Source organism: Sciurus vulgaris (assembly GCF_902686455.1).
Source record: "Sciurus vulgaris genome assembly, chromosome: 11".
NCBI classification, from domain to species: Eukaryota; Metazoa; Chordata; class Mammalia; order Rodentia; family Sciuridae; genus Sciurus; species Sciurus vulgaris.
In genome coordinates this window covers 114,623,436-114,647,790 of record NC_136472.1, presented here as the reverse complement: position 1 = coordinate 114,647,790, position 24,355 = coordinate 114,623,436, and the positions used below count along the sequence as shown (strand labels likewise).

Genomic DNA, 24,355 nt, shown 5'->3' with positions numbered 1-24,355 from the left:
CTGCCAGCTGTCTCACCTGGACAGGTGGGGAAGTGGCCCCGCAAACCTGGATGCATCCCCTACCCCTGCTGCACCTTCTGCTCATGGCTCTCTCTCCCCAAACTCTACGAGCCAGAGATGTCCCTGTAACTGTAGTTACGTCCTCGCCAGTCCCCTGCCTCCACTTCCTTCAGTGTATTTCCAGCAGTTGTCAGTGATTTTGTTGAAACAGCCCAGAGGTCCGTCCTCTGCTCACCCCTTCAGTAGCTCCCATTTGACTCTGAGGAGAAACCCGGGCCCCACATCATCTGTCCACTGTACCTCTCCCCTCCAGCTGCATTGGTCACAAATTCTAGAAACACTCCCACCTCAGGGCCTTTGCGCCTTCTCTCCCTCCTCCTGGAATATTCTCCCAGGTCATTCCAGGTTTGGCTTGCTCACTTCCTTTAGTTCTTTGCTCATATGTTCTTTCTCTTTTCTCGGTAAGGCCTTCCCAGGATACCCTTGACCTAAAATAATCCTTTACAAACTTTATCACATTCATTGTCTTTTCTCTCACTAGAATTTAAGCTTCACAAGCACAGAGAGTTTTTTTCTTTTGTTCAGTGCTGTATCCCCAGGACCTAAGAGGTGCCCAGTGCTATCAGTAATACGTTAATGAATGTATGTTCCAGGGGACAGCTGCTGCCTCCTGCCCCTGCATACCCTGATCCTGTTCCAGCACATGCATACATGTGCACACAAGTGCGCATGCACACACAGCCTCCTTTAAAGTCCTCGGCTCTAGAAAGCCATCCCTGCCCACATGTGCACTCGGCATCCATAGAGGGTCCTCACTTTAACCCCTGACCTGCTTCCGAGCTCAAGGCTGTAATCCCATTTTACATGGGAGGAAATTGAGGTCAGAGAGGCTAAGGGCCTGCTCACACATCTCCACAAGTGTGTGCCAGGTCAGGACTCACTCTGCCTGTCCCTAAGTGCCTGCACTTTTCCCAGGAGCTCCCTCAGGGCTGAGTGGAAGAATGCCTGAGAGGGTCCCCCACCCATGATGGGCACCACACCCTGGCTGGGCAGCAGAGAAGCCAAGCAGGGGAGTGGAGGCAGCAGGAGCAGGAGGCTCCGCTGGCAGCTGTGCCCCACCCACAACCAGGGGCAGTCTGGGCCTGGCCTTCTCCTGCTGCCCCTTGCTGCTGTGGCCAGAGCACCTGGTTCCTCTCCCTGGCGCACAGGCGCAGCTGAGCTTCCTGACCTTTCTGCATTTCTGTCCACCTGCCTGGGGACCCTCTGGAGTACTGCAGGGTGTTGTGGCACCTCCGAGGCTGCCCCATAACTCAAGGAGGAGGGGAGACTTGCTGAGCCCTCCAGATGCTTAGTAACCCAGGTTAGAAATGGGGACCTGGGAGTTACTTCTTCCAACACTCAGGCGAGGGAGTCAAGTCCATGGACTCTGATCCATTTGCCCTCTCTCTCCACCAGCCCTGCCTCCACCTCAGGTAACAAAGACCCAGAGGGAGGACGGAGACAGCCCCTGCCTCCTAAGCATGTGTAGAAAAATGGCGCAGCACGGCACACGGGCCATGTGGCCTGGGGGGAACCAGGTACCAGAGGCCTTCCAGCCAGGGAATGTTGTCTCTGGGAGCTCAGGCAGGTCCCGAGCCAGGAAGTTTGCAAGGAGGGAGCCATCGTCTTGAAGAAGAGGTGGCAGGAAGGCAGAGTAAGTGTGCACTCTGAGCCAGTGTGAAAGGACAAGTGTGAGGAGGGTCCTTCACTCCTCCAGCCCATTTCCTGGGGCCTGTCTGTCAGCCCCAAGCCAGGCACTACGGACACAGTGGGGTTGACAGTCCAGACAGGCCGAACCGCACATTTCATTACCCTGGCAGGAAGTAGCCCTGCGTTTTACGTGATTGATCCTTTTGGGCTCTCACTTAGACTGTGGAGTATGGGCTACTTTAATAATCCAGGATGATGGAAATCCAGGGTGGGTCAGACAGGAAGTGGTTGGCTACCATGGGCCAGGTATGCTTCCATGGACAGCATAGGCCTGGAGCTAGGACTCCTGCCCAGTCACCCTGGGCACTCTCTGGCCTCTGTTTCCCCATGTGTACAGAAAGATATTGGGATAGTTGTTCCTGTGGTGCTCTGGGAGTCTCTTCTGGCCCACACTTTGTGCAGAGTGAACCTATGTGGGATGAGTGACTTGTCAAGTTCAAGGCACTCAGAGACCAGGCAGGGTACAAGACAAGGTGCTGCCACCACTTCTGTGGGTTGAGCCAGTCTGTGAACTCTAAAGATGTCCTACTGAGTCTCACTGCAAAACATTTACTTATTATCCCTTTGAGACCTGCATGAAGTCTCTTCCTGACTCCAGCATGCAAGACTTAGAGAGGGGCCAGACGGGAGAGACTTGTGGTTGGGTCCTGTGCCATGACCATTTCTCAAGCCTGCCTGGGCTGGGGAGGCGTTGAGCACCTTGGCGTCCCGGTCATGCCATGCGTCAGTCAACTCTTGCAGTTATCGCCCACATGCAGGCCCTGGCAGGCACTGTGCACCCAACTTTGACAAGGCAGGGCCATCATGTTCACATGGGGCTTGCTGGCATTTACCCAGACTTCCACTGTGCCAGGCTCAGCTCCTTGCTCTTTGCTTATGAACATTGATTTATTCTTCCCCCAAACCAGTGAGGAAATACTGTTCTTTCTTTAATTTGTTCTTTTTAGTTATACGTGACAGTAGAGTGTATTTTAACATATCATACACACATGGAATATAACTGCCCATTCTTGTGGTTGAACATGATGTGGAGTTACACTGGTCAGGAATTCATATATGAACATAGGAAAATCATGTCTGATTGAGGAAATAACTGTTCTTTCTTTTTATAAATGAGGAAATGTACACACAAAGTGTAAAGTCACACAGCTAGCAAGTGGCAGAGCTGGGATTTGAACCTAGGGCTCTCTGCTTCACAACTAAATGGAATAGATTTTCAACAAGCTCCCACCCCCATGAGATGAGGTGAGAGTCAGGCAAGAGGCGGGACCAGGCCTGACTTGACCAAAAGCAAAAGGGAAGGCCTGCTTTGTTCCTGCCCCAGAGCTGGCTGCACACGCACATGGCTCATCCCCAGCCCCGTACTGGCCTGGATGGTATCTGGCAATGGCTGACCCACTGCCAGGCTCAGGATCAAAAAGCACGGGGCAATGGACTTCCTCTTCAGCAAAAGGGATAGAGATTAAACAGCAGGAAGGATTTCCCAGCTGTCATGACCATACGCTATTAAAATAGGCAGCCGAGGGAGGTGGAAGCCCTCGCCAGGAAGGTTAATGCCATTGTTGCTCAGGGCTGCTGAAGAGGTGAGTGGAGGAAGCAGGTACAAGGTGACCCTTCCAGGGTCTAGAGGTGAGATCATGTCACACAGATTGAAGAGGAGAATATTGGCTATCCCCACACTGGTGCCACCCTCTTCCGAGGACCCTGCCTGCTCCCGCCCTGCCATCGGACTTCATTAAATCGCATTTTCCCAGAGCAGGGCAGGCCGGTGACAGAATGAGTCAACGCCAGCTTGCTACAACTGTCGCCCCTGGAGCCGGCGGGCATAGAGGGAGATAATTGGGAGCAGTTTGACAGCTTAATGTCTGGGGTCGGCTTCCTGGAGCAGTGCAGGGCCGGGGTGGGGGCGGGGCAGGGAGCCAGCAAGGAGAAGGCAGGTGAATTGGGGCTGTCTTCAGGTTGACCCCACATACACACCTTTCCCTCCATTTCCCCAGTAGCAGCTTGTTGGACAGGAAAATAAAACAGAGAGGGAAATTAGATACGGAGAATAAATTAGGCTTTCTTTATTAATTTGTCAGAACTAATTAACATCTCCCCTAGATTTGTCTCCTCTCCAGATGCCCCTGGAGCAGGAGGAAGGGAAGAGTCTGAGAGAGGCCAGTCTTAGCCTTTGGGATCCCAGCCCGGGCCTCATGGCGACAGTACCTATCTCCAGAGCAGAGAAGGATAGTGGAGGTGTCAGGCCTGTTGAGTCCTGTTCCAGGGACTGCAGTCTGAGAGGGACCCCCACAATGTATCTTGTCCACTTACCATAGGTGCTAAGCCTCCAAAACACCCTAGCACGAAGTCTTGGGTTTTCACTTCATGGGTGAAACAGTCGTCAGTACCTGCCACATTGAGGATTGTGAGGACAATGTCCAATGACAAGTACCACTCTGCACACAGTTGATCTCATTACCTCAGGAGAAGAACTCAGATCCTCGTCATACTCACAAGGTCACTTGGGTTTCACCCTAGCAATGAGCTCAGAGGTATAAGGAACAGTATGTGTCGTATCCATTCCACAGATGACAGAATGGAAGCACTGGTTAAGTACCTCAGGGAGACCCCACAGTGAATGACTGGCACTCGGCTCCTTGGCCTGGCTGCCTAAGCTCCCATCCAGCGCATCTCACCGCACTGCTGAGCCTTGACTCACTGTTGGGAGTCTCCCTTACTAACAGCCACCTCACTTCCTGGTGTGAGTTCAAGGTCTTCCAGCCAAGTGCCAGGCCAGCTCCACAAGCTCAGCTGCCCCTTAACTTGGCCAAGAGCATGGGTTCATTTCCTAGAGTTGATGACTTCCCTCACCCTCCTGATCCCAGAACAGGGGCCCAGCCCTGCCATGTCAGAATGATAGGTCTGAGGAGCTCCTCTCCACAGCAGGTTCAGAGCAATCCCTGAGACCCAGTTCCACCTTGGAAGGTCTGCCCTCGTCCTGCCAGGATGCCATAGCGTCCCAGAGTTTTCACTGCCCTCGAGCTTCCAACTGGCAGCACCCCCACCCCAGGCCTGAGGAGGCAAGGAATGAACCCCTCAACCCAACCCCAGACCCGAGAAGGCAGGGAGTGAACCACTCAGCCCCACCCTAGGCCCGAGAGCTTGTTGCTGTCACAAGAAAGCCTGTTGGGTGCTGGATGCTGAGCAGAGAACCCCCCAGACTGGGCAGGCCAGAGAAAGCCTGAAGGAGGGGCAGCTGACCAGCCCTCCTGTGGTTTAAATGAGGAAATGGGCCTGGAAAGAGAAAGCTTCACAGTTCACTGGCTCCTGGTAACACCAAGACTGGAACCTGGGTCTCCTGACTCCCAGGCTAGGCCTCTGTCATGAACCAGGTATCAGTGCTTGACAAATGCCATTGTAAGTAAATAAATTTGTCACGTCAGGGACCCTCAGAGCTGGGTGAGGTGGGCATATGCCCAATGGGGTCAGACCACAAGGTCAGTGTCCAGGGTCAAGGTCATAGTCCACACCCATTCCCTGCCTCCAGGGAGTCTAGATGCCCCTCTCCCAGGAACATGCACTTCTGTTCCACGCCCTCCAATCATGGAAACAGTTTGAGCTCCTTCACCTCTTCCCAGGAGCATAGACCCCTTCGGGCCTTGTTTCATTTGCTAGCCCCAGCAGACTCGCAGGGCCCGTGTGGTGGGGGTTGTGATTCCTTCTCCAGAGGGGATCAAAGACCCGAGGGGTTGTGTTTCCTGTCTTCACGTGGTTGGAAGCAATAGAGCTGGACTTGGAAAGCATGGCCTCTTCCGGGGTCTCACACTGTATTTGGAAAACATTGCATTAAGAGAAGGCAGACCTGGGTTTGCGTTCCGACCCCTGCTTACCTTGGCTTTGGCAGTTTCCGAGTGCCTCAGTTTCCTTAGCTAGCTCATCATGCCTGCTTTGAAAGTTTGTACTGACCATTTCAGGAACCAGCTATGTGGTATCTGCAGGCTGGTGCTAATGGTCTCTATTCAGATAAAGATATCTGAGTATCTTTAAAAAGGCAGTATCCACGCCTCTACTTTCCCTCCACATGTGGGGTGATGAGGGAGCAGTCAGAAATGTTGGAATGGGGCCCTCCTGGCCATCCTGTGACTACAGCCAGGCCCAGAGGCCCAGCTGCACCTGCCCAGCAGAGGTGCCTGAGTGCAGGAGTTGGGAGGGGTCCACTATTGGCCAGGACACAGGACTGGGCACCATAGCAGGGCGTAATGAGCCAGGGTGGTGTGAAGAAGGAGAGGGAGGAGCAGGCACCATTGGCCTCTGCTGGGCGGACAGAGTTTCCGTGAGAGCACTCAGAACTTTCTTAGGCTCTGGGAACTTGGGAAAGAGATTGGGAAAAGCCCCTTAGCCCCATCAGACCTCTGTGTCCTCGGCCTCCATGCTTCTGCCCCACCCCCCCCGCCCCCGCCGGGCCTATCACATGCCATGGTGTGAATACAGCTGGTGGTGTGCCCACTCAGGGAGCCAGCCAGCAGAGACACAGGGCCCTGCCACTTACCCTCTGCAGAGAGGCTGCCCTCTTTGAGTTCTCCTGGGCCCCCAGTGCACTGACCACAGGACTTCAGGACCCGGCCAGGCAGCACAGGCCAGAGTGGGGGTGCTGGTTTGGAGGGAGACAGTTGAGCCGACTGAGGCCTGCTGCTCAGCTCTGCAGACCAGCACAGGGCAGCCTGGAGAATCCAGGCAAACAGGAGTAACCTTGGCTTTGGGAGGATCTGGAATCCACTTTAGGGTGAAGGAAAGGGCCTGCTCCAGCCTGAGGGGCAGTCTAGCTGTGGCTCTGTCCCTGACTCCAAAGTGGCTACATATCAGCCTCTACTTCCTGAGCAATTGTTCTATCAGGCACTTGGCTAAAATCCTCTTGATACATTATTTTATTGAGTCCTTGTAGCCATTGAGATTAAATATTGAGTCTGTTTTACAGATAAAGAAACAGAGACTCACAGGGTTATGACAACTTGCTGGGGAGTGGAAGAAGTTAGCCTCAGGTCTGTCTGCCACCCAAGCTCCCTCCCCACCCGCTGTTCTCTCGTTCAGAGAAGGAGCTGCCTGATCCCCAGCTCTGGTTCCTGACCCAGTCAGCCAAGCACACCATGGGATGGAGTCTGATTCCATTATAGGAACAGAAATTGAGGACAGACATCAGGAAGAACTTCCCTACCATGAAGGGTATAGAACATGTTAGCAGTTTCACAGGGAACAAGGTAGAACCTCCTACTATGGAGACCTTGAAAGGAGAAGAAACTGATTTAATCACATGGTGGCCACTGTTTGGGATCAAGCTGTGCCAGAGACAGAGGGTAGTATTTGACAGTCCCTCTCTATAACCTCTGGTTGGGAAGTTTCTGACACTCAGACCAGAACTCTGGCTGGGCATGACTTCATTTGCTGCCACCTGATCAAGAGGGCCAGCCCTGGGTGTCCCTTCCAGGCTTCCTTACTCCAGTCCACTTGAGAGTCCTTACCAACTGGTGCCTGGGGCAGCATGTCAGGCAGGGTAGGGCCTGGGCCTAAGCAGGTGTGGTCTCCAGCTACCTGTCTGGGCACCGGTTGGCTCCACACTAAAGGCTCCACCACACCAAAGCCTATCTGCTCTTTCCCTTCCCTGTCCCTGGAAAAAGTGCCAGGATAAGATCCAGACTGGGCAGGTCACCAAGGGCTTTAGCCTGTGATGCCCACCCCATCCTCTGGGGACCTCCATCCTACTTAGGTAGGTAAAGCTGTTTCACAATAGGCAGTAGCTAGAATCTCAGGAGAGGATTTTAACTGAGGAGTCAGAAAAGCAGGGTCTCCAGCATCATTCTGGGTGCACAGCAGGAAGAACCCTGAGCTTCAAGTTCTGCTTCCACTATGCTTTAGCTCTGCCATGTGGCAGATCTCCCAGCTATGGGGTCTCAGCTTCCTCCTCTGTAAAACGAAAATATCAAGACTTGCTCCAAAAGATGGAAGCCAAAACAAGGAATCCCACAAGGGAAACACTTCCCAGAGCCCACTGCATAGAGGGTGTTCATCCAGTGTTGGTGGAAATAGAGCAACTTGCTGCTAGAATTTTAGGAGACAGGAAGCACAAATACTGTCCACCAGTATTTATTTTTAAGAGTGAGGGACACTCCAAAAAGGAGGGCAGGGGAGGCGGGTGGAGCTGAGCCTTATAAAAACAGGCACAGATTCAGTCTGTCTCTATCACTTTGGAAATGAAATGTTGCTCTGAAATGCCAGCCATTCTGATGGGACCAGGGCAGGAAGAACGATGAGGAGACACCACAGGGTAGATGGTGTAAAATAAAATGCGTATTTTTAATTGCTTGAGTTCACATCTCATAAAAGAAAATAAATAATAAAGCACAAACCCTTGCATTCCCCACCCCCCTTTCTCTGCTGTGAGTCAAGAACCAGTTCCCACCAGTCTTGCTAGGGTTCAAAGCGTCTCCCCGCCTAATCCTCACCCCAACCCCCCCAACTGCCACCGTGGGCACGAGGCCTTCGCTTGAGCAGCGTGGGCACTGCCACTCCCAGAGCTGGCCTCTGCCTGCCACAGTGGGCAGCACCTGGTGTTTCCAGACTGGATGGGGGATTCTAGCAGGTAGAATACTTTCCCCCACTGCCTGGCGACTTCCAGGCCTCTGGTTGATTGTTGTGCATCATCCGGGTGCTGTGGCGCAGCTATTTCACCAATATCAGGCCTCAGAGCCCAGCCTGCCCTAGACAATGGAAGCAAGATATTGCTTCCAACCCTGCCCCTGCCTGCTGCCAGCAGCCCTGCTCCCGAGCCTGTCTGAGCCTGCACCCCGCAAAACAGGGCCTGGGCCCAAAGACCCACTGGGCCTACCTCCTGCCTTCCCAGCCTGGGAACTCACCCCTGCCCTGCTTCCTGCCAGCCCTGGTTCCCTTATCCTCTGAGAGGGGACAGACCTCTCTTCCACACCCCTGCCTGTTCCCCTCTCTGCTCTCCCCTACCCACAGCCCTGACTCAGTCAGTACCTTACTTCCCACTCAAGCTGCGCTTCCCAGACATGTCAGGACAGCGCGCCTCGGTTCTGGTCCTACAGGCTCTGCTGAGCACTCTCAGTGGGGGTGGGGCAGTGGGGAGGATTGGCTTTGACCTGCTTCTTCAGGCCTCTCTCCTCCTCCACCCCCATCCCAAGGAGACAGGCGGGGTTGAACTCCAGAGCACCAACAGAAGGCCCCACCTGGGCTGCTGAGGCCTCAGGGTGGTGGGAGGCAGCAGGTGGGAAGCTGCCCATCTGCACCTTTATCTGGGCCACCTGGATTTCTAAGCAGTCTCATGGGTGACAGACCTGCCCATCAGAGACCCTTACCCTGAAGTCTTCACTCTTTGGAACCAAGAATGTAGAAGAGTCAAGAGACAGGTTCTCCTTGACTTTGCACTTTATTGTATAACCACAAGTAAGTCATTTCATGCTTCTGGATCTCAATTTATCATCTTCAAAATGGGCCACACCTTCCTTTTGATTGGTTCCAGAACCCTGGATCCTCAGGGTACACAGGACTAGAAGAGGGTGGGATCAGTCCTGGCAGGCTGGCCTGGACAGCCAGGGGTAGGAGGAGTGCTCCCTCTTCCCACTGGGGCTGGAATTAAATGCACCCCCACATCCATGGCTTCTCAGCCTTTCTCTTGTAGAGAATCTTTCTTTTTTCAGGTAATCTGTCCTTTGCCAAGGAGTCTGGTCCTCCTTTGATCAATCAACTTCCTAAGAAGTCTTGATTAAAAGCTCTCTGTGACCTGGGAAGTTGACAGGGACCTGCGTCCCTGAGTCTGTTCCCTAGAATTTCGCTCTGGCTCACAGTTCATGAGTGAACCAGATTCAGTGCATCCCCTACTGTGGGCACAGGGATGTGTACTGGGGCTTCAGAGATGAACATGACCCCATATCTGTCACAGCCAAGCCTTGAGCTCCAGGGACTGCTATTTGAGCAAGGAGCTGGGGCTGTGTGGACACAGCAGATGATATGTTGGGACCTGAGGGTTGAAGGAGGAGTTTTCCATGGGGCTGGTGTGACGGGTGGGGACATGGGAAGGGCAGGAGAGGTAGCTGGGAATAGAGGCAGAGGCAGGTTGTGAAGGCCTGATGAGTAGCTTAGATTTACCCCAAGGCAGTGGAGAGACATCTGAGGATGTGACATCTTATGTCACTAGATCTGATTTCCATTCAAATCTACCTACTAGCAGTTGGTTTGGACAGATTAGTTTGCCAATCTGGGCCTCAGTTTCCCAGCATGACAGTGGCTCCTGTCTTATGGGTCTTTGTGAGGATGAAATGGGATTCATTGCCTAACATACCCAGTAGACATCAAGCACTGCTCAGTTTGCTGTTTTTGCTGTTATTGGACATGGGAGCCCGCACTCCCGGTTGAGCTGCAGTAAGGGTAGGGAGCTCCAGGACCATATTCTAGAAATTACCAAGAAGAATCCAAAGTGTATAATGCTGGGACTGATTGGATTGGGCCCTGGAGGTGGGGGCAAGGGAGCAACTAGAGAGGAGTTCAGGGTAGGCACATGGCTGCTGGACACACGGTGTGGACCCTGTCACCCTGGAAGCATCATCAAGCCATGTGGACCCACCTATGTGGACCAAATATCCATCCCCAGATGGCCAGTCCCCTCCCAGCCCTTCTCATCTCCTGTTTCTTCCCCTGGTCTCTCTCTTCCCAGAATAACACAAAACCTCCTAGTCACCATGAAGTTCAAGGAACAGATGTCATGCCCACCTCACCCTCCCCAGCCCCCATCACCTCAGGCTGTGGCAGGTGAGTGTGAGCTGAGCAGGAAAGATACACAAGTTCAGGATCCTTTGGAGACATCTGGAAACCAAGGGGAGAACGGTCACAGCTAGAGGTGGTGGCCTTCCAGCCACATACCCACTGCCCCCTCTCTGGACCTGGCTACCTCCACCTCGATGAGCCCTGTGCTTATCTCATGACCCAGAGCCAGGGCCTTTGTAACCACAACACGAGCAGCAACCACAGTACATTTCCATGGGCTTGTGTCTGGCTGATAAGTCTTACTCAGGTGCTCTCATGACCATTATCACCATTATCACGTTATTGAGCCATTGGCAGGCCAAGTCACACCTTTTCACCACTCTTCCTCCAGGGCAGACTCTGCAGTGCCCTCTTCTCGCCAGCTTCTTTGCAACCTCTGCACCTCTTTCTTCATCTGTGCATGGGGAGGCAGGACCAGCCTGTCCCCAGCTAAGGTCTGCCAGCTGAAGGATCTCAGCCTGCTGTTGCTTCCCACCCGGACCTTCCTGGGGTCTCAGTCTCAGTTCTCTGTCCCTTTGACTTTCCTATCTATTTATACACAAAACTCACCCACAACATTTCAGTTTTCCAATCAAATCATTAATTACCCCAGTAATTAAATCCAATTAGCAGTCATAGGGGCCTTTCTGAGCGAGGAGCCATTAGCCTGGGTGAAAATGCACGGGAGAGAGAGAGAGAAAACCCACCCTTTCCCAGCATTAAAAATGAAAGCAGGCATCATCGCTGCAAAGCAGAGGGCCCCAATTAAAGCCTGGACCGCACTCATTAAGCTAATTTGGCGTGCTATCCCAGCAGCCTCTGGTGGGAAGGCCTGACGGTAGAGCTGGCCAACATGCAGTGGTGGCGGGAGATGGGATGGCCCCTGCTCACTTCTAAGTCCACTCTTCAGGCCCCTGAGCCTCCCTCAGAGAAAAGCTGGTTTTTCATGAGCACCTGCTGCTTTCCAGGACTTCAGGGCTGCTGACAGCCCAGAGTGGGGTGCGTGCTAAGTGGGACGGGCAGGGGTGAAAGTGAGGGGAGAAAGAGACCTGTGGCTTCCATTTCCTGGCCTTGGGAAAGGACAGAGCTTGGCAGTCACTCACCTCTCTGGGCCTGAGGCTGAGGGGACTTTGTAGTGGTTGGCCTGTTCCTCTGACAGGAGTAGGGGAGGTTGCTGGAGGCTTGGCCTCTCCCCAGAGCCAAGGCCAAGAGGCAGAGGGGATGGTGTCCACCCTCATCAACCTCAGCAGACTCAAGTCAGGGCCACCCATGGACAAGGGTTCCACGTGCCATGCACCCTCAACCATGATTTGGGGGCTTACAGGGTAGAGGCCACTGCTTCCCCAGGGAAAGGAGACAGTGAGGCCTTGGGGCATCCAGTGCGGTGGCAGAAGGTGTAGCCTCTGGAGACAGACTGCCCAGATCAGAACCGGCCTCACAGGCTGTTTGACCTGGGCAAATTATTTGCCTTCTCTGAATTCCTCCTCTCGAAGATGAAACAGTAATGATACTTAGCTCCTGGAGTTGTAAGAATTAAGTGTGTTAATAAATGTAAACATTCAGACCTGGCCTGGCACAGGCAATTAATACACATGTGCTACCTGCTGTTGCATCTCTGGGAGGGGCCTGGCAGGGAACATGACCCTCTTGTACTTCCTCTCCTAGGAGGGAGGAGAGCACCGGAGACCCCGGGCTTCTGCTGCTAAGGGAATGACTCAGTGCTGGGGCAGATGAAGGGGCAGCGCTCTTCCCAGACTTAGGAACGTGAGGTCCACCCCTCACACACACATCAGTGCCATGGGCTGCTCCTTCCTTACAAGGGACTGAACAAGGCCAGGAGGGCAGGAAGGGAGAGGAGGGGCTCAAGAGGGAAGCAGGTGGCCACAGAGGCTGGGCCGCATCTCTGCAGCTGGGCACTGTGCCCCGTGCCTACGTGCTGGCTCTCTCTGCGAGGCAGGATGAGGAGCAGGCCCTGGCATGCCGGCCCCTACCCAGTGACTCCTGAAACCCTGACAAGTTGGAGCTGGAAGCAGGACTGGGTGAGGCTCCCAATAGATTCATGTTGGGCAGAGGGATGTGGGTGGGTGGGAAAGACCCCACATTCGAAACTGACAGGAGGACCAGTGACAGGGGAGCCTGGGGGAATCAGCAGAGCCGGGGGAGTGGCCAGGCCTGGAGTTCTCCCTGCCTCTGGGGTCCCCTCACCCCATGCACCCCTGCCTGGCGGGGCAGGAAGAGGACAGGCAGCGGCAAAGCTGTGCTCCTCTCAGCATTTTGCCAAGTGAAGAGTGAGGAGTCTAGTGCTGCTGAGAAAGGGGGAGGAGGCCCTGGTGACAGCCGGTTGCTGGGAGCAGAGTTGGCCCAGCAGGTCTCCCTGAAGACTGCCCAGGACAGAGGAGGTCATTTTACACAGGTGATCTCACTCCATCCTCACCCCAACTGAGCAAGGTGGACATGCTAGGGCCCATTTTACAGGTGAAAAGTCTGGGTCTAGGGAAGGTCACAGGCCTTGGTCATGGCTTCTGCTAGAAAGCACTGAAGCTGATCAGGGGGCTGAGACAGAAGAATCCTTGAGCCCAGGAGTTGACCCTGGTAACCCCATGTCTAAGAGAGCCAGTGTCCGGCTGTCACTGTGGTCACTGCTGTGCTTGGGGTTTGCTACACTCCGTGGCAGAAACCCGGAAGTGGTTAGGGCTGGGGTCATGACTGGGTTTTGTGTTATGGTCTAGGGTTACGTGGGTGGCTGGAGTGGATGCAGGGCATTGGGGTATTACAGCTAAAGCCGGTATCCTTCGAGTTTTAGGGGGGGCTTTGCAGGAGCCAGCACCAGTTAACCAAAGGCTGTTGCCTATGTTTGGAGGGGAAGTGTTCATTCTCACTGAGGCTTAGCCAGCACAGGGAATGGGGCTGGGGTGGGAGCTGAGCCAGGAAGCATGTTGAGGGGCATGACTAGATGGTTCTGAAGCCGTGATATGATGGAAGAGCCCTTTTCCCTGAGTTCTCACCTCCTCTGATGCATCCTGTGACAAAGTTCTCATACCCCCGGGGTCCCACACAGATGCCAACAGACACAAGTCTGCATTCTGGGGCATTGGAAGGTGTCTCCACTATGGGATTTGGGGTCTCATTAACCAAAGAAGCACACGCAGTAGGAGTCTTGCTTCCTCTCTACCCCAGCAGGCTGGGCACTGCCCTGCTGACCCATCTCCAGCCCCATTGCTGGATCTCCTTGAGGGAATCAAAGCAAAACACAATCCCAGATCTTTCCAAGTCCCATTTCCCGCCTCCTCTTCTTGCCTGCCCCCAGACCTAGGTCATTAAAATGCATCAGACAACTGCCCTCTGCCCTGAGGTCCCTGGCCCAGGAGCAGGGCTCAGAGGGTGGCAGAAAGGGTTTCTGTAGGATGGAGACAGCCCTGAAGCAGGAGATGTGGTGAGGACTGACCTGCTGCGGTCTGGGTCCAGGTTGGGACATTGCAGGGTAGGGCTTCATGACAGGCCCAGAGGCAGGCGGTGGGAAGATTGCTTCAGGACCCTAGCCACTGACGCCTGTCTCCCTGTCCAGGAGTTTGGGTCACCGTGGTGCTGTGACTCTGAAGCATCCTCCCAGAAATCACTGGACTTTTCAGCACTAGGGGCTGATGAGACCAGGTCCTTCCTGAGGGGCCAGGGCCAAGAGCCAGGCCATACCCACACACCCATCCTGGTGTCCCTCTGTGTTGCACCAGCAATGCCCGCACAGCTCTGGGTCCTGCTGCCTTGCTGAACCAAGTGAACTTGGCCTCCTGGGAAGCCAGGTTGCTTTCTACTCATTGTCCCTTCCACAGGAGGGCCACAGCCCACACCCTAAAGCCTGGACAGCCCCTCCCTCTGCAGCCCTAGGGTCCCTCTGAGCCTAAAACCTTGCCACCAAGGAAGCCCCCAGAGACTGAGGTGGTAGGGCAGGTGGCAGAGCAGCCAGCCACGTGGAGCTTCCTGGGGTGTGGATGGAAGAGCTGGGAGTGACAGATGCCAGACCTGGTATGAGTGGTCCAAATGCTATAGGGTCCACATGCCACCGGAAGTGTGTATGTGATGCACATGTGCGTGCACACCTCTGCGTGTGTGTGTGCCTGTACACACGCCTGTGCCTGTGTCCGCCTCCTGAGACTGGGAGGCTGCAGTAACCTGCGCGTCTGCAATCAGACCCTCCCACATTAAAGGGAAAGCCAGCGGAGCCAGGCCCAGGGTGAGGAGAGCAAACGGCAAAACTTAATGACTTTAATATGAAAGAATTTGCCACTAATTAAGCACAAACACTCCACTAATGCAGAGAACACATGTTGTGGATTTCACTTAAGCAGGAACCAAATGAGGTGAAAATCCTTCTGAAATGATAGCAGTTTACCGGCGAGGGAAGATGCTGCCTGACCTCGTTTCTGCTCTGAGAAACAGCCCAGCCCCTGCCTCTGTGGCCTCCGCCTTCCTGTCTCAGGGTTCGGCCAAGCTTTCTCTGCTTGTTCCCTCATTTGTGTCCCTTCCCCTTGCTGCCCCTTCCCTGTCCTCCTGCATCTTCTTGAGACATGCAGGCCACTTGACAACCCATATTTTGGCAGCCAGCTCCCCAGAGCCCCCTGTTCTCCCCACTCATCTCCCACATACACAATTCTCTGTCCCACCTCCTCAGGACCAGCCTCTCCAGACCGGAAGGCCCACACCACTGTCCTAGCCTGCCTCTGGGCCCTCTGTCCCCAGACATGCTAGAAAAGTTCCTGCCACAGCACCCCACAGCAGGGTTCCCCACGCTTCTCTGCACCTTCATCATGAACTCCACCACCTCTGCTTGAGCCTGACACCCTTCCTCTAAACCATGGTCTTAACTGGGGACAATGTGCCCCCTCAGGGACATGTGACAATGTCTGGAGACATTATTTGGTTGTCACAAGTGGAGATGGTACTCCTAACATCTTGTGGGTGGAGGCCAGAGATACTACTAAATATTCTACAACGCATGGGACAAAGCCATGACACAAAATTCTCCAGCCCAAAACGTCAGTTGTGCCGAAGTCAGTAGTGCTCCCAGAGGTGGCACCGCAAGGACTCGCTCAGGATCACACGGTGGGCTGGCAGAGATGGGATGGGACCAGCTCACCTGAATCCTAGCAGGTCTCCCCACCTCATAATAATGAACCACTTCCAGAGCATACCCATGTGCCCAGCACGATGCCAAGAGCTATCTGAACGCTCACGTTTCATCCTCCTATCAGGCTGAGAGGTCGTATTATCATCCCCCTTTTATACATAAGAAAACTACGACTCAAAGAAATTTATGCAATTTCCCTAAGTCACCCAGCTAATAAGTTGCAGAATCAAACCCAGGTCCCTCTGAATTCAAGTCAAGGCTCGAGGGTTCCTCTCTACCCCTTGCCCATCCTGTCATACCTTCCAGCCAACCCTGTGCTCTGAGAGTGAGCCTGCCTGCAGGCAGACACCCCGCACCCACCTGAATCCCCCCCCCCCCCCGCAGCCAGCTGTGCAGGCAGCTGTCTGCCTGTAGCTGCACAGGGCATCAGCAGAACTGGGTGCTGGGGTGGTCCAACTGGCCCCTCTTGGGGTGAGGCAGATCCCAGGCCCTCTGCTTCTGAACAGGTGTTTAGAAGATCCCTTGGAACCCAGAGGGCTGAGACAATGCCTTTATCAATACTGAGCTTTCAAAAGGTTCTCCTGGGGAAGCCTGGGGAGTTCTCCCTCTGCTTTCTCAGCAGCCCCCAGCTTCTCCCACCCCCACACTAGCCTTCCAAAGAGACTGCTGCCTACACTCCCCAAAATAAGTCATTAGCGATGCACGCTCCCACAGGGAACTCCAGGCTGCTGCATCTGCCTTGAGACTGTCATTCGCTGTAGCTGGGTTGGAGAGAGCTGGGCCCTGCCTGAATCTTGGCCTTAAGAGCCAAGGGCTTCAGGGTGTGCAAGACCGAGAAAGGCCAGAAAAGGAGCAATCTCGGCCATGGTGGGAGGGACGTGGAGCTGGGGAACATGCGGACACAAAGGGGACTCAGATCTTGGGAGTGGGGTCTCAGGGCCACAGCTCATTTAGGTGAGAAAAATATTTTTCACCCTATGGTCTAGAGTGAGGAAAGAAGAGAGACTGGGTGCTGGGAACTGGGGCAGAGGAAAGAGGAAGCTAATCAAGAAGTGACTGGGAGACAAGCAGGATATAGGGCAGGAAGTTGGGCACCAGATCAGGCTGATGTACACCCTGTTGGGGTGTAGCCTTCTGCTTTCAGTGAAAGAAGAAGCTTGGGACCCTGCCCTGCATCCCTTCTATGCGGGTGAGGCCTCACTGGCCAGCTCTGCCCCTTGGTGAATACGCAGTTTCCAGGAGACGGCAGTCAGACCTGAGAAATGGCTAACCCTGGCCCAGGACCCTGACTGGCTCACAGTCTTGTCCATCAACCCTGTTGTGATTTCTGTTTGCCAGGCTAAAAGCTGAACTGCTATGACAGAAGCATGCCTAGTACAGGGGCCCTCCGGGTGCAAGAATGCCTAGCCCATCCATGATAGGGGCTTCCTGGCAGGGGCTGGGGGCTGTCCAGGGAACCACTTCCTCAAAAGCCAATTCCAAGGTGATTCAGAAAGGACAAAGAGGAAGACTTGGGCAAGTGGTGGGGTGTGTGTTCTTAGCAGAAGGAACAGCATGACAGAGAGCTGATAACATTGTTCAGTGTGGCAGAAGAGAGAGCACGTAGGCAGAAGAGCTGGCTGGAGGCTGGAGATGCCCAAGATGAGGTCCAGAGCCCACAAGGACCTTGGACTTGATCCTGAAGACTGCAGGTAGCCACAGGAGGATTGGAAGTAAAGGCATTTTATGTTTTAGAGAGATAACCTGGCTGCTGAGTGAGACAGAGTTTAGAGGGGGAGCTGCAGGCAGGAGACTGTAGACTTAATGTCATACTGTAGGGGACTGCGAGAGATGATTGGGGCTGCAGAGGGTCAAGGAGTGGAGATCATGGGTACTAAGGTTCCAAGGGAAGGGACTGAACAGAGTCCCAGCCCAGGAGTGCTAAGAAAATGGGGAAGTGAGCTACTGCTGGAGGTAAGGAGTGGGGGTGGGGGTGGTCGTGTGGGAGGGGGCTTTGGACAAGTTTGAATTGGGGTCAGAGAAATTCAGAAGCTATCTAGGAGCTAGTGTCAGCTGACCTTGGTGATTGTTTGGCTATAGAAGATCCCCATGTGCCCCAGCTTGGCCATAGCACAGCTTGGATTTGCCTGGCATGCCACTAATCAGGGAGGCTTCCTGGAGGAGCCACTTGGTGGACAAGTTCCCAGAGACAGATCCAGGGGAGGGGCAGAGTGTGCTGGACAGGTCAGATCCAAATTATAGTGGTAGGGGTCCTCAGGTCCAGCACTCGCATCCCACAGAAAAGAACACTGGCCCTACTCGAAACCAGACAAAAACAGTGGCCAGGTAGTAGGAACCAGAGCCCACCTCTCCCAGTTTTCAGTGGGTGCCTTTCCTTCCTTGTCACCTCCTGTCCAGAGGAAAGGTAGCAGGTATGGTACAAGATGGGAAGTAGAATTGACCAATAGGTGCCTCCTTAAAAACTAGAAATGGAGCCAGGCGCAATGGCACACACCTATAATCCCAGTGACGTGGGAGGCTGAGGCAGAAGGATCGCAAGTTCAAAGCGAGCCTCAGCAACTTAGCAAGGCTCTAAGCAACTTGGTGAGACCCTGTCTCAAAATTTAAAAAAGAAAAAAAAAAATTCAGGTCTGGGGATGTGAATCAGTGGTTGAGCATCCCTGGGTTCAATCCCTGGTACAAAAAAAAAAAAAAAAAAACACTAGAAATAGAGAAAAGCAGGGCCAAGAGAGAAGCTCCGTGTCCCTGGGATGCCAAGGTAGAATCTGGGGTGGCTCAGGGACTGCCTGCCAGGGCTCCTGGGGATGGAGCAACAGCAAGAAACAGGCCTGCAGAAGAGCAATCCAGGCAACCTCAGCCACCTGCTCCTCAGTGGGAAAAGAAAAACCTAGCTCCCTGATTCATCCCTGTCCCCCAACCTGTCCTGCCAGGTTTCGAGAGAGATGGGACTTGCCAGAGCACCCCCTGTGGCTGCAGCCACACTACAGCCTCCACGCTGCTGGGAGAGAAGGGCTGGCCCAGTCTGTCGGGACGATCCCAGGCTCTGGCTCCTTCTTGAGCTTTTCCCAGGCTGCCGCGCCCCCTCCTCTCCCACGCGCTATGCTCCCCCACCCAAGGCGCCGGGCGCCGGCCCCGCAGCCCATCATTAACCAGCTCTGTGTGGGGAGTTGGGGGAGCATCAGCCAAGAGGAAAACATTAGCCATTTCTGTGACCCCAGAGGAGGGGCAGAGGCGCCTAGGCCTGGACAGTAGCAATTAGCCCCTGCCTATGGGATCTGGGGATGTTATCACCCCAGCTGGCAAGGTGGATGCGGAGATGGCTCAGAGTCCCCAAGACACCTGGAGCTGTCCCAGCAGCACTGTCCTCAAGAGAGGATCCTCCAGTGCCCACCTCCCACCAGCTGAAGTTTCTGCACTATAAGAGACAGGGGAACAAAGATGCAGGCTAACAGTAGCGCAGGGCCAGGTGGACTTCAGTAGAACCCTGGCCCTGCACAGCTGTTAGCCAGCATCTCTGCCCTGGAGTCCACTCTGGCTCTGTGCCTTCTTGCTGTGCCCAGTCCCACCGAGGGCTGGCTGGAGAGCTGGGTAAGAACTGGGTCTGTCTCCTCATTGAGATCTGTGAGTTGGGGGACTCTGGCCCCCATCCTGGGTGTGAAGGGGAGTCTGGAGGCAGACCACGTAGACTGGGCATTCGTGGCTCTCCAGACTAATGGGGAACCATGCCCGAGGCATAGATACGAGACAGGACAAGTTCAAAGGACTTTGGCAAGAGCCCTGCCCTTGTGGGTTCTGGCTGGCAGAATGGTTGGGTCCAGGTGACACTGATTGGCAAAACCTTCTGAGGGCAGGAGACCCCAGAAAAAGGATTCCCTCTTGATCTCACCCTCCTCCTTGCAAGCTTCTCCCAGGTGAAGCCAGCCAGCCTGGGCTTTGGAAGTGAGCAGCTGGCCAGCCCTGAGGATTGACATTTGGGGAAGAGGCTGCGCAGGAGCAGGGGGCATATAACCTTAGGTCACTGTGCTGACTCAACAGGGTTTCGGGGAGGCACTTCCCCCTCCCCAATGAGTGAGTCATTCCCACTTGCACTTAGCTGGTTTCTCACCGGAAGTCCTGCTTTCTGCCAGTTCCTGGAGGGGAGGGAGGGGGCATCCTTGGAAAGCCCTAGAGAAGGATCCCAAAGGACGTGGGTTTCACAGAGGTCCTTGGGGAGCTCAGTGCCCCCACACGAACAGTCTTGCACTTTGTCTCTAATGTGCTGTCACTGTACTCCAGGCAAGGCCTGCCATTTCTGTCCACCCAACTGAGGGTACACACGCAAGTCTCAAGGAAGCAGGGTCTGGGGAGGGTTGGCCCAGCTGGGACAGAGATCCAGGTGATCCGTGCCAGAAAGCCCAAATCCCCCTGCTTCCCCCAGGTACCCCAGTTAACACACCCACCCACCTACCTGGGCCCAGTCCCAGCCTGCTTGGCTAGGAAGAGGAGAGTCTCAGGTTTAAAAGTGCAGGAAGAAAAACTGCTCGCAGCGGGTCTAGGGGAGAAGAGCATGCCACACCCTGCTGCGTGGGAACCTGTGGCCCCCGCCTGCAGATTAGCTCCATGGCAGGCAGGGCAGGGCCTTGGGGAGCAGGTTTGTCTGCCACAACTGAGGAGCCTTTGTGTTTTGTTGCTGAGCTGGGGCTTTTGCAGGTCTGTGACGTTCCAGGGGGCCGGCCTGACACCCGTCTTGCTGGCTCAGCACTTCAGGGAAGCCAGGTCACCCAAACTGTCCAACCTGAGCACTATTGGGGAAACTGAGGCACCCAAGCACAAGCCCCAGGGACCTGTGTCCCAAACCCCAGGTTCATAAGGTGGTCAGAAAGAATATGAGCAGTGCTTGAGGACAGGTAAAAAGGCTCGTTCCTTCAGCCTCCTTGGGATGCAAGAGCCCCTCTGCTGAGGGCACAGGTGCCCAGGGGATCTCACTCTTCACTCCCTTTCTTCTGGATCTTCCGGCTCTGCAAATTGCAGCCTCCTGCAGCTGCCCTGCCTGGGCTCTCCAAAGCCCCTGTTTCTGGCACTCGGTCACTAACCCTACTGCAGGGTGGCCAGTCAGCCCTGTGGCTGCGGGATTATAACAGGCATGTGTGTCATTCTCACAAGGGGTGACGGAGGGCCATTCCAGGAAGGACACAACCCAGAACAAGGGCTCTGGGGAGTTAGATTAAGTCAGAGTCTGTTCAGGGGCAAAGCGGGAAGAGTACTGGACTGAGGTGGGTGTTCTATGTCCCTGGGCAAGAGACCCAACACTTTGGACTTGGTAAGGGATGGGTTGCTTGGTCTCTTGAGCTCCAATATGCTGCCTTGTCAGTGATCCCAGTTTCCACAGCCTGCAAAGGAGGAGAGAGGGTGTTTGGGGAAATAGGGAGGGTCAGCAGGGTGTTCCCCAAGCCCTGGACCCACCAGCCACAGGAGTGACATGGTCAGTGAGACCCAAGGATAATCCTGCTCCTGCCCCTTCTACAAGGGCTTGTGCCTGTTGGGAGATGGGACACAGACCCAGCACACATGCCAGGAAACAGAAAATAAAGCGGTACAGATGCATGTCATATGCTTTTGGAGTATGAGTAGAAGTGTCAGCAAAAGAAGGAACGAGAGCCACAAAGATATCCGGGAAGAGGGGGACCTCATAGAACCCAGTATAGTGGCCACCGTGGGGTACAGGCTCAGCAAACAGTCATCAAATGAAATTCCGGGAAGGAGGTCTACTGCTTCTAAGATGAAAGATGATGATGGTGATGGCAACTAGCATTGATTGAGCATTAATTGTGCTGAGTGCTGTTCTCTGAGTTTCCCCTGTACTCTTTCATTTAATCCTTACCACAATTTTACGGGGCAGGTATTGACTATTAGAATCCCCATTTTGCTGTTGTCCAACCTCAGTGCAAACTGAGCCACACAGAGGAGAAGTCACTGGCCCAAGGTTGGCAGCCAGGAGCTGCAGAGGTGAACTGCTAGCCCACATTGGCGACTCCTGGCATTCCCACCCTGCTGCCTGGAGGAGCTGGTGCTGGAACAGCTCTTCAGAGAATGGAAACCACCAGGGTTCATTTCCAGATTGTTGGACTGAGACAGGAAGCCCTCAGGCAGAAGCTTGGGTCCAGGTCCCTCAGCCTGGAGTGGGGAAGAGGGGCGCCCGCAGGGGAATTTCCGATCTTGCCTGTCTTCTAGTTACTCTCAGTTCCAAGGCTCTGGGATCCCATGCCCAGTGACTCAAACCCCATATTTCAAAGCCCCCTAATGCCGGTCTCCAGGCCCTTCTAACAGCTGTGTCAAAGACAAAGAGCAAAAGTGAGCATACTGTTCCTTGGAGGTCCTCCCTGCCCTGCCGCACCCTGCCCATCACAGGAACAGAAAGGGCCAGGAGCACAGTGAGAGGAGGCCAGGAACCTTCCTCACTGACCTGCTCCAGGGTTGCTTCTGGTACAGCCACAATGGAGAACAACTCCCCCAAATAGCCTCAGGGATGGGGGAGGGCTGCCCCTGTCTGGGCACCGGGGCCCTTGCGGTGCCCTTCCACCCCATGCCCAGGTGCTATCAGTGATCTCCCCTCCTGGCACTGACATGGCCCTGAAGGATAAGGTCACTCCAGAGGCAGCAAATGAATGTCAGCCTGTGCACCAAGGCCTGCACCCTGTCTCCTCTGCACCCACAGTGGGGATAAGAGGAGAGGGGTCACTGGGACTTGGTGGGCCATGTTCCCCTGTAGCTTCACCATGCCTGGCACTGATTCCAAAATGGCTCCTAATGCTCACACTCCTTCCCCCACTCTCACCCATGGCCCAAGCCCTCCCAACTGGCTTTTCCAGTTCCTGCTTTGTGTGGTGCAAGTTTCCCAATTATACCCGCATTATCTCAGCTGGGCAGCCTCCAGCAGGCTTGGGGAGTGGAGGCTGGGGGATGGGACAGAGCACCCACTCATCCTGTCAGGGAGGACTGAGGGTTCAGTGGCTTGCCAGCTGACCAGCAGCAAGCAAGCTAGACTGTCTGGCCCATTGACCTCACTGTGGGACTGCTTCTGGGGTGGGGCATGGGCAGGACTGCCATCAGACAGTTAGGGCCCTCCTCTTCGTAGAGGAGGGGGAAAGGTCAGAAAGGAGAAGTGACCGGCCAATGTCCTAAGGTGCGAAGCCAAAGGCAGAGGCAGCTGGAGCCAGCCCCCCAGCAGTGGCCAGGCTTTACCCCACCCAGCAGCAGCACCTCTGCCTGAGAGGGGCCAGGTGTGGCACCAACTCTGAAGGACCAGCTGGAAGACTGGGGTGGGGACACCCCAGTGTGCCTTGAAGAGCCATATGGATGTGACTAGGTTTACAGAGGGGGAACATCAGGGGAACTCTGAGTATGACAAGGGCCTGACTTGGTGGGGCCAAAGAAATTTCTTCAGCAAGCATTTCTCGAGTGCCTGCTGTGTGTCTAGCACCAGGGAACCCACAGTCATCCGTGCCCTCTGGAGGGGAGGAGTGGGAGCAATTTACTGCCCTGACAGTGGGCTTTGGGACCCTCAGAGGAGCCACCCTGATCCTATGTCTCCATTGTGGAGAGGCTGCAAGCAGTTGTCACAATTCCCACTCCTGAGAATTCCAGACTCCCTTGTGGCTTTCCCCCGGCCTTTGGGTCAGTCCAGGGCCCATCATTATTGTTATTACCGATGGCACAAATTGACTGAGTGAAGACACAAGGACACGAAGTATACAGATGCGCAGCAAGAACACAGGTCGTGGGGACTTGACTGGCTTGGGATGAGTGTGGGCCTGGATAGAGCTAGAATGCAGGGGATGGCTGCCACAGGTGAAGTGAGCAGAGCCAAGTTTGGGTGTAAGGAAGTTCAAACAGAAGACTCTCGATGGGATGAAACAGTCGGTGGGGAGACTGGAGGGAATTTGTTCATTCATGCCACACAGTCAATGGCTCCCTCCTTCTTGCAAATCTCTATTTTCCTGGCTTCCATTGCAGTCTGGCAACAGATGTTTATGAGCACCTACTGCATGCCAGATGTTGGGCTGGGCACTGGAGATACAGAGAAAAGGCACAGACCCTACCCTGGAGGTGTTCACAGTCCAGTGGAGAAGTCAGAGAGCCACATTCCAAGGCAGAGGAGCTGAGGTAGACGGTTATCTCTAGCTAGGAGGATCAGAGAAGTTCCTAGAAGAATGGCCTCGGCCTGCTCTCCATAGGTGAGAAGCAGAAGGGCCTTCTCGGTTGAGGGAACTACACCAACCAGAGCCTAGACTTGCATCGGCAGGCTCCATGCACCTTGGTGGCTGGGCTGAATTGCCCACCAACAGGACCCAAGTGCTGATAAGAGATCCTGGCAAATGGTCACTCAGGAAATAGTGCATGGGTAACTGGAAGAAAGAAGAGAAGGGAACCTGGAAACATGCCATGTTCTTAGGATATGGCTGGAAAACCCAGCCAATGGAGAGATGGCGAAAGGCAGATGTCAGGGGTATCAAAAGCCAAGTTAAGGCATTTAGACTTGACTGTAAGGGCAACAGGGAACCAGTGGAGACCTGGCCTTGGGCAGTACCTTTGCCCTCTGCCTGGCCAAGGCAGGGAACAGGGACCCAGCTGTGAGGGAGATCACAGCAGCGACCATGATGACAGTCACCACAGGCCCTCACTCTCGTCCCTGACGTACCTTCCCATCCA

At 54.5% G+C, this 24,355-nt stretch overlaps 1 protein-coding gene across 1 annotated transcript in view; it reads left to right on the top strand.

Annotated features, from left to right (window-relative positions):
• The window catches only part of LOC306639582 (nectin-1), a 63,062-nt gene that overhangs the window by 21,217 nt on the left and 17,490 nt on the right, over window positions 1-24,355 (top strand). The gene's annotated exons all lie outside the window — the stretch shown is intronic.